Source organism: Chelonoidis abingdonii, chromosome 5 (genome assembly GCF_003597395.2).
Source record: "Chelonoidis abingdonii isolate Lonesome George chromosome 5, CheloAbing_2.0, whole genome shotgun sequence".
NCBI classification, from domain to species: Eukaryota; Metazoa; Chordata; order Testudines; family Testudinidae; genus Chelonoidis; species Chelonoidis abingdonii.
In genome coordinates, this window is record NC_133773.1 from 40,482,593 (window position 1) to 40,505,822 (window position 23,230).

A 23,230-nucleotide genomic window follows, 5' to 3' on the forward strand; every position below is an offset into this window, starting at 1 on the left:
AGTAAATTGCCTCCCTACTCATACTCAGTATTTTCCTGTTTATACATCCAACATTTGCATTAGCTCTTTTTGCCACAGCATCATGCTGAGAGCTAATGTTGAGGGTTGTTTTGTCCACTATGTTCTCTAAATTCTTTTCAAAGTCAATACTTTCCAGGATGTAGCCCCACATGCTGTAGGTATGGCCTGCACTTTATGTTCATAGATGTATGAACTTGCATTTGGCTGTATTAAAATATATTTTGTTTTAATGGGCCCTTTTCGCAAGCAGTCCAAACAGTTCTGTATGCCTGTCCTGTCCTCATCATTATTTACCACTTTGCCAACATCTGCAAATGTTATCTGCAGTGATTTTATATTTAATTTCAGATTATTGGTAAAAAATATTGAATAGCATTGTTCCTAGTCCCTAGTACTTGCAGAATCCCTGTAGAAAAACCCTCATTTGATGCTAGTTCCCCTTCGACAGCTACTTTTTGAAATCTGTCAGTTGGCCAGTTCTTAATCCATTGAACATTAGCTTTATTGGTATGGTAAAGAGAGAACTTTTTAATAAGAATGTTATGTGGTACTAAGTACATGACATCTACACAGTTTCCTTTTTCAACCAAACTAGTAATCTCATCAAATAACGAAATCAGGTTTGTTTGACAAGACCTATTTTCCATAAAACTATGTTGGACTGGCATTAATTATATTCTCATCCTTCAGTACTTTATTAATTGTATCCAATATCAGCTTTTCAGTTATTTTGCCTGGGACTGATGTTAGGCAAATCTCCTATAATTACCTGAGTCATTCCACTTGACTTTTATTTTTTTTTTAGTACTGGCATATTATCATGCTTCTATTCTTTTGGAATTTTTCTGGTTTATCAAGATTTATTAAAAATTAACATCAGCTGACCAATGATCTCATCCAACTTTTGGGGGGCTCACGGTGGGTATCCCTACTGTTTAACAATCTTCCAGTTAATAATGGACTGAAAAATGTAATAAGATTATATCATCCTGCTTCTTTCCAAGTACAGAATAGAAATATTTACTGAATTTTTGTGTTATTAATAATTTTACTATTTCCATCTAGTAATGGACCTATACAATTGTTAGGATTTTTTGTTCCTAAGATACTTTTTTAAAAACGTTGTATTGTATTTAGCCCTACCAACCATGTTTTTTTTTCCTGATGTTTTTAGCTCTCCTTATCAATTTCCTACTTGTCATTTATATAGATTACTATCTACTCTCCTTTTTTTTTCCCATTCATTATATTTCTGATTGCTGCCCCACTCCTATCACCTGCCTTACCCTTCTTACCCTTTCTTTCTTCTCTGGTTCTTTCCTCTCACGATACAAACATGCATCAGTCTGTTCTACCTTAGATCACCAATGGTATCCTGGTCTGTGACTCAGGCTCTTAAGCACTACCACGATACAAATAAATAAAAATAATAATCAGCTCCTTGTTTGTTTAAAATAAGAAACTAGATACTTTGCAAGTTTGATCCTTTAGCTACTTAAAGGGATATAGGACATAAACTGTTCAGGGCAGGGACTGCATCTTTAAAGCATCTGAAAAAGTAATATAGTAATAATATGTAGAGTATGCACAAACCCATGTATGACTTGGTGTGCCTCTCATTGAAGTCAGTGGGAAAACTGCCATTGACTTGAATTGTGCAGGATTGGACTCCATGGTCATCTTGTGGTGAGGCAACATATGGCTTTAAATAATTTTTTATTTGCCTGAAGACTTTTTTGAAAAATATTGCATAACAGAAATGATTTTATAATTAAATTTTTCTTCTTGTTCTGACTTGACTGGGGGTAGCTCTGCAATTCTCTGAGAAATAATGTCACGTTGTTCTTTGCTCTTTCCTAGATAGAGAAGCATGCTGATCTAATTCAATACACCTATTCTGTCTACATTTCTTCTGATTTGTGAAAAAGCTAATTTAATTCCAAATTAACTGCTCTCATAAATATTATACTTACATTTCAACACTACAAGAGTACAACTAGCACTAATCCTGTTTTCAAGGGGAACAATTACAGGAAAGCAATATATGAATGTCATTGCATGTCAGTGTTAGGATTCCTTTGGTAAAGACATTTCTTCCATCTGATTTTTAGTTTAATTCTGTGTGAATAATTAGTTATTCAAATTATATTAGGTCTAATAAGATGTACAGCCTCATGCAAATAAAAGTTCTTATAAAAGTAACAGTTACATGAGCTGGATATCTGAAATAACTACAAATGAATAAGCACTTTTTTTAACACATAAAAAGTATTTGAAGTTACAAAATATCCTATTTACCCAGATGCTGTGGAATGGATGTTTCTTATGTTGGGTGTTTACATAGTGCTTGTGCATTGTATTATGCTGACAGCTCTGGAGACTAAAATCACCACCAGGAATGCAACTGAGACCGGACCTGTACAAAAGGTGCTAGTGAAGAGGAGGTTCCCTGTTCTCTTTCCTACCCTCCTCCCATACTGTGCACCTGCACAGTGGCTGGCCAAAACCTAGTTGTATTATCAGAGTAGTAGAAATATGAACACAATAAGCTTTAATCTCTACCACTGCCTAGCATGCTGACTAATATTGCCTCATTGTTTCTGTGTACTCTTCCTGTTGTCCTGTCCCCGCGTCCCCATCTTGTATCCATTTGTCTTTTTGTAAGCTTTTTAGGGCATGTAATATATTTTTGTTCTGTGTTTGTACCGCACCTAGCACAAAAGGATTCTGGTTCATGGCTGGGGGTCCTGAGCATTGTTAATATTCTTAATAACTATCAAAACAAAGTTTTAGGTGTTTAAAAAATTTCCACACCAAAAAGCTTTATTAATGCTTATTTGAAATTGTGAGTTTAAACCCCGGGTTTGCAGCAAATTGTTATTTAGGGGCAATTTGCCATTGACTTCGATGAGATTAGGGTCAGCCCCCTTAAAATGTCCACACACAAGCCTTCAGTCTGATGGACACCTCTCCCTTTTGTTACAATATCCTTAACACTCTTCTCCTTGTTCTCCCAACACACACCCCAAGATAGAGACTTTCTCCAGCTGTCTCCCCTCCTGATAAAAACAAGTGACTATTCCCAACTGTCACCAGACTCCCACACCTACCCAATGAGTAAAGGCTACAGCTTTCTCCCAATTTTTCACAAGTTTGTTAGACACTCCCATCTTATCCTAATCCATCCTTCCTCTGTATCCTTCCAATGCAAGTGAGAGACTTCCCCTCCACCTATACACATGTGTAACCCCATCCCAACATTCTAAACATGTCACGGAGGGTGAGATGATCTCATACTATATAACAAAGAAATAATATATTGTAATGCCTATACATAAAGGACAGAAAGCAACATAGAGTCCTCTGGCACCTTATAGACTAACAGACATATTGAAGCACAAGCTTTCATGGGTGAATATCCACTTGCGTCTGTTAGTCTATAAGATGCCACAGGACTCTTTGTTGCTTTTTACAGATCCAGACTAACACGGCTGCCCCTTTGATACCTGACATAAGGGGCAGAGTCACATGTAGTGTGGCAATGCAGAAGTGTCTCCATCGCCATACATGAAGTGTGAGCATAGGAACAATGAGCAGAATTAAAGTTGGTAATTCAGAATTTCCTGGCACTTTTCATATTTAAATTGTTGACTTTAACTCAGAATTAATTATTTTTATGTATAAAAGTTTGTGCCCATTATCTGTCTGTGCCCATTATCTGTCTGGGTTTCTATAGTGCCCATTACTGCAGTATCTACCTAACTCTGCAATCATATCTGCATGTAAATCACCAAAAACATCAGCCTGAACAGCTTTCCATCCTGCCAATATGTTGGTCACTACATCTTCACTCTTTTGTTGGAAAAACTAGATTACTGAAGGAACCAAAGCTATTTCAGAGGTACTGCAATGCTAGTTCTGTAAATATAAGTTACTTCTGTGCATATTTTCCCCAAAATGGAATGAACTGAAATAATTTTCAGGAGAATTAGTGTATGCATGAATACAAGCAATGATTTTTGGTTCTTTTACTCTTTACAACAGTGAGTTTTAAATAATGTCATGGTACTTTTATACCTTTATTTCACTTTGCAACAGGGGCTATTTTTCTTGAATATAGGTCAAATATCAACGAGAGAAAAAAGAATGATCAATTTCAAACTGTATAAATAGAAAAGGCTGAGAGCATAACAAGAGATCTGCCTTTGGTTTTAGAGAACTGAGCCAAAAATGTTAATCTTAGATAGAAATAAAAATTGATGCTAGATCTCAAATCCTATCCTTAATTACTTTGAAAGTAGGTGTTAGTTTTGTTTTTTTTTCTTTCCTGGAAGTAATACAATGTGACTGCTTCAGCATATGGAGATTTGAAACTGAAAAAAAGTTTCATTAGCATCAGAACATCTACTTGTGCTTAAGTTCCATAACGCTCTCTGGTCTGACAGAAGAAAATGACATGCTCTTTGCTCACAAGGATAGAACACTAATTGAGTTTTCTTTGAAAATGACTGCAAGCTTCTCTGAGATTAGATTTTTTTCTAACTTTTGAATTATTTCCAGTTCCAATGTAATGTAAGAGTTACAGACCAAGAAAACCAAACCAAGTAGAGCAGAACGTTCCCATAAGAACATATACTGTGCCCCAGAGAATGTGTTTGTATATCAGATTGTGACACATTTCATACTGATTCAGGGCTCAGTGCCACATACTTCTCGTACAGCAAACCAAATTGTGAAATTCAAAAACTGCCAAGATTGGCTAGTATTGCAACTCAGCACAATAGGAGCCATCCAGTTGCACCTGAGAGGCTGTATGACTGCTTTCAGAGCACCAGTCTAAATTAAAGTAACTGAATAGAAAGAATGGCTTTTATTTTTTAATTAGATAAAATGTCAGCAAAGCCACTCCCCACTGCAGCATTCACAACTTGCCCCAACAATTTGGCCCATCCCATAGAGCAGTCTCATGTTCACACCAGAAACTCCTAAGACACCCTGCTGCTGTGAAATCTCCCCTTCCTATTTACAGCTAGGACCCAACACCCTGCTTTTAACTCTTTGCCCCTTCACATCCTCCTGTCACAATTTCTGAGTGGGAAAGAGAATAAGCGCCCATTTCCACTGCTTGGGGAAACCCTGCAAGGGAGTCAGTGTCTCCTCATAAAGCTACACATTCTAAAACTCTTGCATTTGACATCTTCTCCTGGAGAGCCCACATGAAGCTCCATTAAACCCAGAACTCCTCCCAAAAGCTGGTACACTGCTTCCTTTTTTACTTAAATTTTCAAAATAAAAGTCCATATGACATTTCAGATCATTTATAACTGTGAACATCAGAAGAAGAGTGATTACTTCTGAAACCCTACTGCTTTTGGTCAATGTCAAAAGAACGAGTCAAACAGATAGGCAATGTAATTTATATGACTGTTATGCCCAAGAGAGACATGCTTTTGAGCTATACAGGTTCTTTTTCAGGTTTGAGAAAGGTACTACAAGTGTCACTGCTAAAAAATAAAAATAAAAAAAGGCTAAAAAGCTCATCTCTCTCGCCAACAGAAGGTGGTCCAATAAAAGATACTATCTCACCTACCTTATCTCTCTAATAGACTGGGACCAACACGGCTGCACATTTTGCCCAAGAACAGTTGAACATGGTATGTCAAGAGGGTTAATGTGTTCCAGCTTCTCCCAATTCTCCTATAAGATTCCTACTGAAGCACTCAATTTAATGCAGAAGTAGAATGAGGTTTGGATTTATTTTATTTTTTGGTCCCATAAAATAGAATTTTAAAGACAAATCTTTAGGTAACTGCCTGATTCCAAAACATAAAACCAATGTAGTGTATTTGTTAATGGCTAAGGATATAAAAAATATTTCATATCTTATCAACTACACTGAAATTAACATTTGATTTTACTAACTTCGCTCAATTTAAAATTTGCATTGGTAGATGTTACGCAAAGTTGGATTTTTTTCTCATAAGACATACTATAATTATAAATCTAATTCCAAAAGGAAAGAAAGAAAGGAAGGCAGGAAAAAGAAAAGCTTATACAGACAACAATGTGACCATGCACCTGTTTCAAAATTCAATTAAGGCCAAAGAAAAAATGTTGCACAAGGGGGCCTCTACTACAACAGATGGGGAAAATTTTCAGGACACTGTATGGTGCATGAAACATGATGCAACTTACATTAAGGATGCCAGAGTTGCCCTCACTCTCTTTAGAACATATTGAAAATGTACCTTCATGATTTTGTGGGGAAATGTTGTTCTTTCAATGACCAGCAAAACCAAAACAAATTTTAAAAAAATTAATTCGGTTCACATTTAAAGGACTGAGGTAACTGGATACCTCAAGAGATTAGTATTTGGGCACAGAGCTTTTAACTTCCAGATCAGATGTTTCAGTCTGGCCTATGTCCATAGTGACTGAAAGTCATTACCGTGTGAGACCCAGGTCTATATTCCTTGGCGCACAAAACACCCACTGAAGTCAATAGTAGTTATGGGTGCACTGAGAATTCACAATAAGCCTCTTAATTACTATTCAATGGCTTTTGAGAAGTGAAAGTTCTTGGTTCAATTCCCATGGACAGGTTGGGGGAGGCAAAATAAACAGTAGCACCATCATACCTACTACTGGACCTTTGTTTGGTGTCTCAGCAGAGAGGCAAGCCGTGAATGGACACCTACTACTAATCTCTCCACATCAGGGGAGTACACATTGGCAAGGTGATGTGAGGAAGCTTGCCCTTCCATTGTTTGTTCCTATATCTGCTCTATGAAGTAACTGAAGTTTTTGTGTGATGTCATAGCTGGCATTTTTTATTAATACTGCATACATTTTTAAAAAATAGATTGAAACTACTGAACTGAATGAAATTAGAACAAAAGACCCTACTATTAAAACCTTTAAAAAGGTGTATTTCTGTCCAAAACGTATATGGGGCATGGAAAAATCATAACAATGAGATTTTTCAGGAACCTCAATCATTAAAAAATGTCAAAACTAGACAGGAATCAAAGATCTTAACTAATCACACTGGGTCCTAACCCTCAGGGCATAGTGTGGCCATGACACTCCTGTCCAGTCCAGCTCTTTCAATTTTTAAAATGTTTTCACTTTTCTCATTTGATTTCATACAAACTGATGCCATACACATTGATGCCATTATAGTGCAATTCTAAGAGAGCCATTGTACACTATAATGCTTGGCGTGTTGCTGCACTGTTAGAAGAGCTCTGCTTTGGAAGTTAGGATAAACAAGGGCCTCTGATCTCTTTAATAAAACAAGTTATTTTGTCCAAGGCTGTGTGAGAGCCAGTTTCTAACACATTGTGACAAAAGGCTAAATTCTGCCTTTGGATACGTGGGTGCATCTCCCAGTGAAATCAGTGGGAGGTACATCAGGGGGCCAGATAATCAGCAGGTGTAAATCAGCTTATCTCCATTGAAGTCAATGGCAAATCTAGAGGAGTGAGGAGGGCTAAGAGGTATGGAAGCAGCTCAGGGTACGGCAGCAAGGTGTAGGGAATGGACCTTGGATGCTATGTAGAGAGTCTCTGGAGTGGACCTGGGTTCCCCTGTCTGCTACTGTGGGAATAATACTATAAGGTAGTGAAGCAGAAGTCTTCTTGATATGCCCCTCCCCTCTCCTGGAAGGGGAAACTACAATAGTGATGTGGACAGAGAGCTAATCAGGAAGAGGATGCTGTGGTTCCTGGAGCAAGAGAAGGGCTGCAGAGGAGAAACTGAAAAGTAATAACTGCTAGAAGGGATGTTGCTAATTGAGCTAATCCTCAAAACTGCCAGAAAACAGTGAGTAGAGCAGCTTCATACATGAACAGTATAAAAAGGCAGATGAAATTGTGTATTATAAGCTTGACCACTTAATAATGAAAGCTCCTTACCAGAAAAAAAAAACAAAAAACAACTTTGCTTCTGTTCTGCTAATCCATTGCTTTGTGGGTTTGAGCTGTATTTGGTATATCTCAGCTTTACATGTAAAATGGTATAGAAAGGCTGGACTTTCCTTCAGATATCTACATTTTGTGAGTTCCTGTCGATCCTTCCTGGAGGTATGGCCAGTAATTGTTTAGAATGGTCAGGTGGTGCAACTTCCAGGTCATTTTATTCATAAAGACAAGATCTGAAGATATGAACTCCCTGAACCCTTCGTTTCTCAACTGTGTACGTAACAACAAATGCTACAGGCACCTCCTAGATTCCCTTAGAATAGCCTTCTGATGGGCTTTATAGAGCTCGGAGCATACCTTAATGGTGTTCAAAGCAAGGAGCTATAGAGAATCTGTTGGTGGCTATATGATTTAACTGTGCAACCACTTTTGCCCTTCCTGTAGCTATCCTGCCTTGTTTCCATGTGATTACTGTAGTTCCACTCCCTTAAGCATCACCCAGTGGAGAAAAGCATAGTGGCTTTTTTCAGTCTGATCCAGTTATCACTGATATCTGTGGGAGCATTTCCATTGACTTGAGTAGGGACTGGATTGAAACCTTTGTGATTAAATATCTGCAATAATTATATTGCAGAACTTTATATACCAAAAAAAGCACCAGTTTTATAATATAGCTCTATTTATGACTTCTTACAAGATCAAAAGTCCAGCCTTATGTAAAATATCTATAGGGCTAAATCTATTGTTCTCTGTATAAATAATATTGACTTATTTAGTGGCAACTTACTCCAAAGGTATAGAATGTAATAAATATAAAGAAATGAAGAGAGAAAATTGGGGGAAGAGAGACCATGTATGTCAGGAAAAATGTGTTCTTAATATCAGCAACATCTAGCAGAAACTGGAAAATGACATGACATTTATCATAGAACATTCCAGCAGAAATTGCTTGTAAATAAGTAATATAAAGTGAGCTGTATCTTGCAGCTACTGCATTCTGCTGCCAATGGAACTCATCCTAGAACTCCTCCAGGGCCACATATACTGTGCATCACATAGCAAAGATCACAGAGTGGAAAAATAGCAATTGTACACTAGAACATATTGGCAGAGGACATGAGACTGAGCACTAGATATCTATGAAGATGGATTTTTTTTTTTTGGAATAATAGGTCCCTGTCTAGTACAGTAATCCTTCTTCATCTAACAAGATATAGAACACAGTCAAGTGTGCACAGATCATTTTGTGTTTGTTCCATTTATACTATATGTGCCTGGGATTGGAGTACTTTGAACACTGTTTATGTCAAAGAGAAGAAATATTACAGTGTTAAGATAAAGAAAGAGAATAGTCTTGTGCTATAGGCACAACATTCACCTCCACCAATCTACAGTCAGAAACAAGTTCCAAATAGCTAATGGGCTCTCGAAGATCAGATAGTACATTGAGCAAACTCATGCAAAGGAAATGCCATGTGCTAAAATTCACCTCACCACAGTGAAATAAATTGTTTCAAACACTGGCTCCAGAAAACATAGCAAACAATATTGCCAAACAGATTATTTGAACTATCCTGACATACAAAGTGAATTGAAGTGGAAGTGTTATTTACTGGCCAGTAGATATCTGCTGGCCAGTAATGAGGAGTGGATGTTAGGGAGCTCTGTTCCTGAGTCTGACACTAACTCATTGTGGGAACTTGGGCACTTAAACTCTCTGTTCATTAGCCTTTCCATATGCCATCTGAGATCATTAATAGTTACCTAACTCAAAGTAATGTTACTAGACTTACAATATTAATACTGCGAGCACTTTGAAACCCTGGAATACATATGAAATATTATAGGTGGTGAATTTGTAGAAATATTTGAAAAATAAGTTGCATATAATTTCAAAATGGTCTCTTCAATGAAATGAAACCACTTCATTTTCAAATTTTGCCACTTGCTCAAATCAAAATGAAATTAAAAATGTCAATAACCTTTAAAAATTATCAAATCTAGTTTGATAAACAATAAATTCATTTACAGAAAACAGGTTTTTGAAAATGCGAATTTTCCATAAAAATTTCAAGAATGTAGAATTTTTTTCTCAAAATTCAATGGAATTGTTTTCAACAAAATTTGTGATTAAAAATGTGAATTTTTTGCAGATCTTATGTTTTGAAAGGCCGTATTCGGATGATAAAATGTTTTTCTTGAAAATTTTTGACCTGTTGTAGTTTAGAAATCTATGATCACATCATAATCCCACAAAAATAATGCTGATTATACATTTATAATTAGTAGTATTGATATTTAACAAATATAGCTATTAATACAGACTTGCTCTTTGTTTTACTTGAATGGGTTTTTAGTTTGTTTTCTTAATTTGACAATACAAAACCTGAGACTAATGTAAATACATGGGGGGCGGGCAGCTCATCAGTTATCTAATCTGCAAGATGTTGATTGCCTCCTCTTAGGTATTAAGTACACTGTACTTCCATGAGATTAAACTGGAATTGCTGATCCTGCTCATCTCTCAGGAGGAGCTGGGAACTTTGTAGGTTTGGTCCCAACATCCTGCCAGATTAAAGAGGGCATTGGAAGAATGTTATATATAACTGTTATATAGTTTTTACTAAATCTGTTCCCCCAACTCCAGTTTCTTTGCTGCTTTGCATTTTTGCTCAGTGAGGACAATATTCATTGTTTGCCTTCCATGAGCAATGGGGAGCCATAACTGTTGAAATATATCCTGGGACACAGAAGAGAGCTAGTTCTGTATTATTGTCCAATTGAGGTTGATGGGATTAAAACCCTGTATTTTGAGGTAGGGGCTATAAAATGGTGCTGCTCCTTTCAGTGGTATCTATCCCTCCCCCTGCACACACCCCCCACCTGGAATGGACAGTGGTAAGGGGGCCAAGGCTGGAGTCACAATTGGGTGGTGCTCCCTCCCTACCTCCCCAAGGTGGCTGCCTGGGCCCCAGCCATGCCCCATCAAACAGTCCTCTGTGCCCCCCAGAGCTTTTCTGCACACCCCACAGTTTGGGGACCTCTGCTGTTGGTAAAATTGATCAGATATCTAGTGGACATTAATACTGTTTTTGACCGTGCTTGGCAGAATGGCACTCTGATCTTTGAGTGGGGCCTCTAAGTATATAGACAGTGATAAAGCTATGTTCTATGGTTGACACTGCACTAGGGAAAGTAGCTAGGCAGTATTACTGATATTTATATTAATATGCTGTTGGAGGAGGGAGATCAGTATATTGTGCATGGCTTTCCTAATATCTGTCTTGATCCCAACAAATCCACAGATTCCAAGACTGTAGCTTTTGCTAGTTACACTGGAGAGTGGCACCAACCCCCTCATCCCAGTGGAAGGATGAACAGTAAACTCCGAACAGAGAAACTCACTGAGTTTTTTTCGAATTCACTGATTTTATTTTTCTTGCCTGCATTAGCAGCATAGTTTTATCCTAATTTTAGTGGTGTCTGTTTTACACTATGGTAGCTAAATAATAGTTTGCTAGGCTTTGAAGTTTTGTTTGTGTGTGTGCGGTTTTTTTTAACTATCTTTAGCAAGAGAAACAGTTTTTAGGGAAACAGTGTGATCAATGGGAAAGAACCTAAATCAGATTCTGAACAGTATTTATTTGTTTCAAAATCTGCACTGATTTTGCTAAAAGTGAGAACAGTCATCTTGGGTGCCTGAGCTCAAGATATCAACTACTTGTGTCACAAGGTTGGAGAAACTCAGTCCTATGCCAGTAGGGGATGGCCAATGATTAGTCCGCAGTTTTGTTATTGCATTTCCTTTTTGAAGCATGCAAGGAGTATTCCATACTAAAGTTAGGGGTGAGGATTCAGAACTATCAATGCTTGTAATAACTTATTCAGTAATTCCACTGTATTAACCTCTTCAGCTGTAAAATTCTCTTATGAGTGCTCTTCAATCATTTCAGTTTCATTTTGGTGCTTTATCTTCAGCATCATGCCCTTAGTGGAATAAAAGTTGGCTGCTAGGGATGGTAAGATTATTATAGGTTTTCTGTTTGCAGTGCTATAGTTTAGATTGTGTCATCTCCATTGTAAAACTTTTTCTTTAGAGTTTTATAACTTGGCTCTAGAAGTTCGTTGTGGTTGAAACCTGGCATAAAATCTTAAAGCAGAAAACTTATTCAGAATTTGCAAATAAAATGGGTTTGGTTAAGTGTAGAAAATACAACTTCATAGATTTCAGGTTCCTTTAGTGCTAATAACTCACAAACCAGTTTGATTTAAGACTGTTAAACTGATATTTTGCTCTGTTATGCCATGTAGAATATTTTGGTTTTTGTTTTTTAAAACAAAACTCGGAGGGGGGGGAATAACACTTTATGTATACATACAAATTGCCCATCAGCTTAACTGTCACATTAACAAACCTTTCCCACCAGACCAATATTTACCTATCAAACAACCCAATCACTCAAATTGACTGCTTAAAAAGAGCCTGGATAAAATAGACAGGCCTTGCAGCTTGCCCTGTAAGCCAACAAATTCTGGCACCATCAAGGCAAGGACCAAGTGACTGTTGCAGGGCTTTTGATTGAGATTGGTTTGCCTGCCGCTCACATACAAGCTCCTTGACTGGTTTCAGTTGCCACAATTTCATGAGAGAGAGATGAGATATTGTTAAGTCTTTTATAACTAAAAATCAACACCTCGAATTTCACCCAGATAAACTGGAAGCCAGCATAGGCTACAGAGCAAGATACTCCACTAAACTAGCAGGCAGCTGCAATCTGCAAAACCTGCAGTTTTGAACCAAATTCACTGATCACACAATGTGGGGCTGCCCAGCCCTACATCTGTTTTTCAGCACAAACTAGAACAACCTGAAGGCTGCTCTAACTTAAAGCTGATTTCCCACAATGCTAAGTGGCCACTGCAATAGGCGGTGATAGTTGCAACACAAAGTCATTTTGGCCCTGCCACTTTCCCTCTAGCTTACACCTACTTTAAGGCTTCCTTACACTGCTAGAGTAGTGTTAAGGTGAAAAAGATCTGGCTCTAACTGTGTGCTAGTGCTGTTTTCTCCCTCAGCTGGAAGATTCCAAACTTGACTTTCTTTATACTGTAACGCATGGAAGACATCAAACTATTTCCAAATTTTGAAAGCCAGAGTACATTAAAGTACTCAAGATGTAGAAAATAGCACAAAACATCCTCCATATATTGTTACTAATATAAGATACATAAAATAAAGAGTAAATAACTAGATGCTTTGTATATCCTGAAATCTCACACTACATTAAGAATGTTTCTTATTCCTAGATTGTTCAGATTTGAAGTAATTTTAAAATAAATTATTTATATATGTATGATTTGCAAACTAAAGACAGTGGGTAGGGAGATATTATTAGGTCTCTCTGATTTAAAGAAATTGCAAGACTTCTATGCCTTATTTATAAAGACAATATGCTTTTTTAAAAAAACACTCACACACACACACACACAACACCTCATTCCATTCAGATTCATCAAAATGCAATCTCCCTTATAACATCCACAGTGGAGTGTTTTCTAGTCACAATTTAGATCTTTTAACAGAGCCTAGCAACAGCTGGATTTATGCTTTTATAAATTGCCATGCAAAGGTTGACAATGGTTCTAACAGAAAATGTACTGCATGCTTTTCAAGATATATATGAAGGACCAAATTCTATCCTCAGTTTTGCCACTACAGCCCTGCTGATTTCAACAGCAGTGCACAAGTGTAATTGATAGAGGTTGTATACATCATGTGGATTTAAAATATATAGGGCTAGATTTTTGGCAGGCCTTTATGAAGCTTGGGGATGGGAGGATGCAAAGAGCCACTTCCTTACACATTCTATGGAAGAGCTTCTCACTTGCAGTCTCTTTGCTCAAGGAAATGTAATTGTTGCTCTCTGTGCAGTCTGGGGAGGGGGAAGGGTCCCTAAAGAGGTGGTGGGCATCCATAGGCCTGGTCTACACCACGGGGTTAGGTCAAATTTAGCCACATTCAGCTGATTTTAAAAATGACTGTGTCCACACAACCAACCCCGTTCTGTTGACCTAAAGGGCTCTTAAAATAGACTTCGGACTCCTCCCTGACAAGGGGAGTAGTGCTAAAATCTACCTCTCTGGGTTGAATTTGGGTAGTACGGACATAAATTGACGGGTATGGCCTCCAGAAGCTATCCCAGTGTGCTCTATTGTGACCGCTCTGGACAGCACTTTGAACTCCAATGCATTAGCCAAGCACACAGGAAAAGCCCCGGGAACTTTTGAATTTCATTTCCTGTTTGGTCAGCGTAGCGAACTCGGCAGCACAAGTGACCATGCAGTCCCCCTAGAATCGTAAATGAGCTCCAGCATAGACCAAAAGGGAGACACTGGATCTGATTGCTGTATGGGGAGAAACATCTGTGCAGGCCGAACTCTGATCAAAAAGAAGTAATGCAAATACGTTTGCCAAAATCTCACAGGGCATGTTAGACAGAGGCTACAACAGGGACACACAACAGTGCCGCATGAAAGTTAAGGAGCTCAGGCAAGCCTACCAAAAGACAAAGGAGGCAAATGGTTTCTCTGGGTCAGAGCACCATACACGCTGCTTCAATGATCAGCTGCATGGCATTTTAGGGAGGGACCCTACCACTATCTCACCACTATCTGTGGACACCTGCAAGGGGGGAGTCTCACACAACAGGGAGAAGGATTTTGTGGATGAGGAGGAGGAGGAGAATGCGCAGCAGGCAAGCGGTGAATCCAGGAGCGCCACCAGCTTTTTTGCTGCCCTAGGCAGCAGAAGGTCCTGCCCCTGAAATGCCACCCCCAACAGAGGCAGTGGAAGATCCGGCTGCCGCAGTCGCCGCCGCCCCAATGTTAGCGCCTCCCTGGCAGCCAGGACCTTTTCATCTCCCTGCAGCCAATACCCTCCCAAGGCAGGATCCCCAACCCTGAGGGATTTATATCTTTGTGTTAGCCTCACTAGAGTGATATCATGGTCACCTGGTTGAAATAGGGGAATTTTTGTAAGTGAACAGTAAAAGGACCCCATTCATGCTGGGCTGTCTGTGCTTGGCTAAAAGGGATCATCCCAGAGAATAGCCACACAGTGTGCTGCACATCCACCCGAAAACCGCAGCCCCTCCTTTTAAATGTGAAAACCAACCCATTTCTTGCTCTGGGAAAGTGGGGGGCTTTGCAGTTTGAAAACATTCCCACATGTTATGAAGGTGTAAAAAGCCAACCCACCCCCCCTACCCCCCCGTGTCAAAAGGCTTACCATGGCTGTGTCATCATACCGGCAGGTGTTCAATATAAAAGGCACAATGTAACCTTGTACCTAAAGGACATGTGCTGTCTGCTGTGAATTGCTTGATTCACTGTGAAAGAGTCTCCCTTTTGTTCTCAGAAATGTATCATCTTACTCTCCCTTTTTATCCCCTCTGCCCCAAAGGTGCAAATGTTTCTACACTACCTCTATCATCTCAGTCCCTGAGGTTATTGCAGATTAGAAGGAGAAAAAAACGCACTCACAATGACATGTTTTCTGAGCTCATGCAGTCCTCTTGCATGGATAGGGCACAGCTTAATGCATGGAGGCACTCAGTGGCAGAGGCCAGAAAAGAATTAAGTGAACACAAAGAGCAGAGGCAGGATATGATGCTGAGGCTAAGGGGGGAGCAAATGGACATAATGAAGCATCCTTTGGAACTGCAGGAAAGCCAACGAGCACAGACTCCTGCTGCATCCACTATATAACAGCATGCCCTCCTCCCCAAGATTCCTCACCCAGATGCCCAAGAACAAGTGGGGAAAGGTTCCAGGCACCCAACCACTCCACTCCAGAGGATAGCCCAAGCAACAGAAGACTGTCATTCAAACTGTTTACTGTAATCACACTTAAAATCAATGTGGCCTTGTCATTCCTCCTCCCCCACATGGGCTACCTTGTCCATATCTCATATTTATTTTAATTAATAAAGAATGCATGGTTTCAAAACAATAATTACTTTATTTCAAAGGGGGGAGGGTGGCTGGCTCACAAGGGAATTAAAATCACCAAAGGGGAGTGGGTTTGCGTCAAGGAGTAACACACACAACTGTCACACTGAAGCCTGGCCAGTCATGAAACTGGTTTTCAAAGCTTCTCTGATGCATAGCATGCCTTGCTGTGCTCATCTAGACAGCCTGGTGTCTGGCTGCTCAAAACTGGATGCCAGGCGATTTGCATCAACCTTCTACCCTGCCATAAACATCTTCCCCCTTAATCTCACAGATATTATGGAAAACACAGCAAGCAGCAATAACAATGGGAATGTTGGTTGTGCTGAGGTCTGACCTAGTCAGCAAACAGTCCCAGCAAGCTTTTAAACGTCCAAAGGTGTATTCTACCACCATTCTGCACTTGCTCAGCCTATAGTTGAACTGCTCCTTACTACTGTCCAGGCTGCCTGCGTAAGGCTTCATGAGCAATGGGAGCAAGAGGTAGGCTGGGTCCCTGATGATAACTGTTGGCATTTCAACATCTCCCAATGGTAATCTTCTGGTCTGGGAAGTAAGTCTCTTCTTGCAGCTGTTCAGACAGCCCAGAGTTCCTAAATATGCAAGCGTCAAGCACCTGTCCCAGCCATCCCATGTTGATGTTGGTGAAATGTCCCTTGTGATCCACCAGTGCTTGCAGAAGTACCCTTGGCAGTTCATGTACTGGTTGGCAAGGTGTTCCAGTGCCAAGATAAGGATATGCGTTCCGTCTAGCACCCCACCACAGTTAGGGAACCCCATTGAAGCAAAGCCATTCAGTATGACCTGCACATTTCCCGGAGTCACTACCCTTGATAACAGAATGTCAACAATTGCATTGGCTACTTGGATCACAGAAGCCCCCACAGTAGACTTGCCCACTCCAAATTGATTCCCAACTGACCGGTAGCAGTCAGGCATTGCAAGCTTCCACAAGGCTATTGCCACTTGCTTCTCAACTGCCAGGGCAGCTCTCATCTTGGTATTTCTGCACTTCAGGGTGGGGGAAAGCAACTCACAGAGTTCCAGGAAAGTGACCCTATGCATGCAAAAGTTTTGCAGCCACCGTGAATCATCCTATACCCGCAACACTATGTTTGCCTGGCCCAGAATCAGCATTCCACTGTATCAGCCAGTCCCACTGATGCTATGATGTCCCAATTGCCACAGCCCATGCTTTCAGGAATGTCTGTGTCCATGTCCTCATCAAAATCTTCCTCGTGCTGGTGTCTCTTGGCCCAGTTCTGCATGTACTTCAGGATAGTGTGCCAGGTGTTTAGAATGCTCACAACAGCAGTGGTGATGGTGAGCTGAGTGGACTCCATGCTTGCCATGGTATGGCATCTGCACGGGTGACCCAGGAAAAAAAGTGTGAACGATTGTCTGCCTTTGCTTTCAAGGAGGGAGGGGTAACTGACAACGTGTACCTAAAACCACCTGTAACAATGTCTTTGCGCCATCAGGCACTGGGAGTTAACCCAGAATTCCAATGGACAGTGGAGACTGTGGGAACTGTGGGATAGCTACCTACGGTACACCGCTCTGTAAGTCGATGCTAGCCACAGTAGTAAGGATGCACTCCGCTGACTTAATGCGCTTAGTGAGGACATACACAATCAACTGTATAAAACTGATTTCTAAAAATTGAGTTCTATAAAATCAACCTAATTTTGTAGTGTAAACATACCCCTAGTCTTGGTTCCTTGTTGCTCCAGTCCACTCCCCCTACAGCCCAGGCTGCTAGGAGAGAGATTGTGCTTCCTGCATATGCAATTCACCACTGAGCTCTCCACTGGGGCCTGGGGCCTTTGAACGGCCCCCTACTCAGGGGTAAATACCACAATTTGGCCCACAAATTATGATGTGCATTTCCCAGGAGCACTTCACACAGCAATGTGAACCATTTGGTAATCTATTCCTTCTAAAGCACCTCTTGACTAGAAGAGCCTTCTGAGAGTTAATCAAGACTTTCACATTGATTGGAAAGTAATAATAGCTTGTGAAATGACATTTGTAAATTGCTTAATGTTTTCTTGTGACTTTCTTCATTTCATAGTGTCCCTGCATGTTTAGAGTTTTTCTCTGTTATTACCAAGTTCAGCGGAAAGTTCAATCCTCTAAATGCAAAGACATGTCTAGGATATTAGGGCCTAGTTCAGCAGAAACAGGCATAACTTCAATGGGACTACTCAAATTCTTAAATATATAATTGTTTTGTGGGATTGGGACCTTAAAGACTGAAATTTAGGTAGGCACAAATCAGGCTCCTTAAATTGGGCTGTCATTCTTTCTAGATTTTTTCCCCCTCCCCATTTCTGTTGAGGATTATTCCTGTTTGACAGAAAGGGCTCAGTAACCGTCTAGCATGAACATCCAAATCCTTAGAAAGAGGGAGGACGTAGTATTACAGAATCCCACCCATGTTACACTTTAATACAGATGCTGAATTATGCCCCCTCTCCCTGAACTGTAGGACTGACAGGACTCAGGCAGTATAATAATATCATTACAATAATACGTATTGTCCTAATGTGCATGGAACTTTGCAGGCAAATAAAACACAATGAGCCGGATCATTAGCTGGTGTAAGCCAGCCTAGATGCACAACACTTGTGCTCACTCATACCACCTGAGTATCTGTCTCAATGTTCCTCCCCTGATCAGGTTAGGAGCTGAGATGGGATATGATGCATAGTCAATATGGACAAATACTGACTAGGTACAATTACAAGTTGTCTGACATTCTGGGCTAAATTGAGCCATAATTGTGTAAGCAAAACTCCTGGTAATTTCCACAGGGAGTTTTGTATAAATTCCAGTTCCATGAAATGGCCACCAGATGCTGACTCAGGCCCACTACTATTTCTTCTGCATAATAACAATGATCTAAGAATTAAACTGTTTGAGGCAGTCACCATCTTTTTGTTACATTTGTGTGTGCTTAGTACAATGAGGCTGGGACCTCTAGTTGCTCCTGCAATAGAAATAATACATTTCAGATTTTTAGTTTTAATCTTCTAGCTGTACTGGATTGCTGTATACTGGTAATTTAACTTTCTATATTCAATTACAATCTTTGGATCCTTCAGAAGAGCTTGAACTGTTTTCTCTTGAGTTTTCAGATTGGAATAAAAATAGTTCTCTTGGCCTCTAATCTCTTTTTTTTTAATCCCTCTGCGGTAAATATAGAATTATTATAGTATGTGATGCCCTGGAGACCATGTGCTATCATGAAATTCCCACCCCTGATCAACAGAAGTGCATACATTGTGCATAATGTATGGTTGCATATGGGCCACATATCAGTGGAATCTGTTTAAGATTAAATTAAAACAATATATGATAATGTCTTTACCAGAGTGCCTGATTTTTTTAATCTACTGTGCATTGCACCAGAATTGAAAAATTAATAAGCAGAAATATCAAGCATGAAGATTAATTCTAGAAGAAAGATTCTTTTGCTGCCTTTCTCCTTCTTGACTGCTAGGACAGGTTGGAAACCCAATATGTTTCCCTGGAGGATAATGTCTTATGTTCCAGAATCTAAACTTTCATTTAAAAAAAAATTCATGTGAACAAAATTCAAGAAATATTGTTCACCTGAGTCTGCATACAGCCTAAAACAACAGTATATGTTGTCTCTGAATCCTAACAATGAAAATTTAATAACATGGTTGAGAGAATATCACCATTTAATTTTTTTAATCAGCACTGCCTAAATTTTGTAGTCAGACGCTACACTGGTTTCTGACCCTCCTCCCTCCCCGCCACCACCACCACCACCACCACCACCTTTTTTTCTAAGATGGCCAATTTCTCAATTTTTAGATATAAAATTTGAATGCCAGGTGGAAATGATCACCAAAAGTGTTACTGAGGAGGAAAGACCTATAATATACAGAGGATTAGTGATGGGGGGTACAGTATTTACTTTGTTTTGCAAATTATCAGATTATTTTCAGAACTCTTGTTTCTATACAATTGAAAAGATTGGGGAGGGAGTTACAAGTTTTTACAGAAGTTATCTTAATTTATGTCCTATTTTGTTACATTTCCTGAAATCCTTTTTTATTTTTCAAATTGTTTGACAGAAGTTTTAATTAAATACTACTTCCTTCAAAAGAATAAGGCTGCTTTAGTCTGATTGTGATCACAGCATCTTTCTCTTTAATCCTCTCCCACCCCCACTTCTACTTTTCTCTAACCAATTTTAATATTACCAAGGACCTTTCAATCAAACTGACATATATTCAAAACAGCTAACTAAAATTAATACATTCTGAATTTATACTGTGATTTGAATATTTATTAACTAACACAACCCCTTGAAACCTAGCGACCTGATATAATGGGAAGGAAAAATCTTTCTCTCGCCTTCCAAAAGCAAATTTTCTGGTAAATTGTCCTATAGAGTGACAGAAAATGTTCAGTCCTCTTTGCTAATGAATCCATCTTACAGAGTACATGGCATGCGGCTTGAGCGGTAAATGATGTTTTAATGTTGCAGCTCAGAATTGAGAAATACCTTAATGAATTTTTGGAGCTTTATAAATTCAAGAGCTGGCCATATGAAGGCTCACGTGACTTGTTTTACAAAGATGGTAATTGTTTGGATCCCCTGATTAAAACAGAACAAAACATAGTTATTACAACAGTTTATACTAAGCCCACAGATAACAAAACATTTTTACTGCCAAGTAGTCATCACCGAAGGCATGTAATTAGCAACTTGCCTTCAACTGGCTTGAAAGATACTACCATGCATGCAAATAGTAGGACTTTTCAGGATAAGGTATTGAAAATGAAACAAATTACTGAACAGAAACTATAATTGTTCTCCATTTAAATGCTAAAATTTCTAAGGAAAACTGTCCAAGCATGGCTTCTTTCCCACACTATTTGCTACAAAATAATCCTTACATCTTCAAATATGTTGCCCAGTGTAGTAAAATAGAGAATATATTTAATGTAACAAGATTATAGGGCTTGACTTGTTTTCTTCCACCAGCTTCTTAACTGATTAATTTTAACTGCCTGAGTGTCAGTATGAGTGCCTAATATCACATTCTCAACCTAGCTAGTTGCATTTAACTCAACTGACATCAACGAGGTTGCTAGTGTACGAAAGAAGAGAATCTGGCCCTTAGTCTTTTATTGTGCAACTGCATCTATTGGCCTCAAAACCAGACACATCTGTTATAATAAGAAGTGAAGAGTTCTAGTGATCTTAGCCCAGCACTGGAAGGCAAGTTCTAACTGGAACCTAGACAATGAGTCCCTCTGTGAATTCTGGCAAATCATGGGTTAATCTTTGTCTCACTTCCCCCCTCCTCCCTGCATGTAGAATAAAGACAATAATACCCTTGTCAGGAGGGTATTGTAAGGATTCATTAGTTAATATTTATATAGTGCTTAGAAAACGAATGTACTAAGCATCATTAACATTTTGTATTTTTAGGGGTTTTTTTTAAATAAAACTTTGTATTATGCTTGGTAAATCAGGCAGGTTTTTTTCTTTGTTTTTTTAAGGAAGTATAAGAATAGGCAACTGATTACTTCCCAGATGCTCCATGTTTTTCAATAACTTAAATGACTGTCACAGTCCTCCCCAGTAAAATTTACACAAATGAGATTTTATTTGATAAAAAGATATAATAAAACAACAAAGTACCTGACTTTACTTAGCCTGGCAAAGCTGCATAAAATATACAGTTGTGTGGTTTATGGAATGACATCTAACTAAGAAAAAGCAGTTGTGTGGTTTATGGAATGACATCTAACTAAGAAACAAATCATTTCAATAAAAAGTTAGAACAATGTAGAAAGTTTAATGTTAATGTTGTAACATAAAGATTTCTTGTAACACACAGTAAAATTTGTCATGCTTATAACTAGAGATGGGCCAAGCAAGCATTTTACAGATTATAATCCAGAATTGTTTTAAAATGGGGATCTGAAGTTTAGGTACAGAGTGAAAGGACAGCAAGGGTACACTTCAGATGAGTGGTGCTGAAAACTTGTGAGCTGTTCATCCCCAAATCTCTCACGTATAGCTGATTTTCTGGGATTGCCACTGTTTGGGACCAGATCCAGAAAACAGAAGTTTTGGATTTGACAGAAGCTGCACTACAAAGGGTATGTTTTATTGAAGGATTTTAATCAGACTTCCCTTTGCTCCCATTGAAGTTGGGGTAATGGGGCAGAAGGAACAGGATTCTGAGGTTACAAGTTGAGACTCTCTTGTAACTTAACTATCAGAATATGATAAATATATTCTTCTGGAAACAATAATTTTCACGTTCTTCATTGAGAAATTTGCTTGAGTAAGAACAGCAGAATTGGAGCCAGGAGGTGATTCATAAGCACCAATCAGTGCAGCGCTCCTGCATCAACCATGCCCCTGACACTTATTGCATTTCAAGTCTTATTCGTGTGTGAGTGAATAAACAACCAAATCTTGCTCATCTCATCCATGCCACTAGACCTACTGAGAATGGGACTGCTGCCATGTGAACAAGATTTGGCTCAAAGTACTTCCCAATATCAACACTATAGACACACTGTGCTAGGCACTCTACAGACTGAACAAAATTACAGTCTCTACCCATCTATTTGCTGTGTTTGTACAGTACCACCGCTGTCCATAGCTAGGCTCCTAGTGGCTATGATAATACAAATAATAAATAACAATGTAAATGAAGTATATGACAAAATGTATAATTTCTCATACTTATTTGTATTGTAACCAGAGCACTCATGTCATCTGTGCCCTCCATATTTAGCTTTAGTATGCCCAAAGTACATGAAATAAGTGTATGTATAGATGTGTGTGTGTATATATATACATATAAATATATGTGTGTGTATATATATATATGCATATATATATATACACACACACATATTAATTATATGTACTTCTATAGTGCTTTTTATCCCATTTCTGGATGCTTTACAAATATTAATTACTGAGGTGGTAAATACTATCACACTCAATTTAAAATGTATAAACTGAAGGCTTATGTGAGTTGCTCACTAGCAGATAATGAGTTAGGAATTTCATTTGTGTATTCTGGCTCCACTCTACATTCCTGTCTGCAATAGATTTTCCTCACTACATGCTGTGTACCTACACACCCTGACCCTGTAGATTAGTTTGTCATGATCCCCGGTGTAGTTACTATGTCAGACTAAGGGTGGACAGAGACAAAAAATACAATCCTAATTCTTTACTGAGATGAGGGGTTTAAGATTTTGGA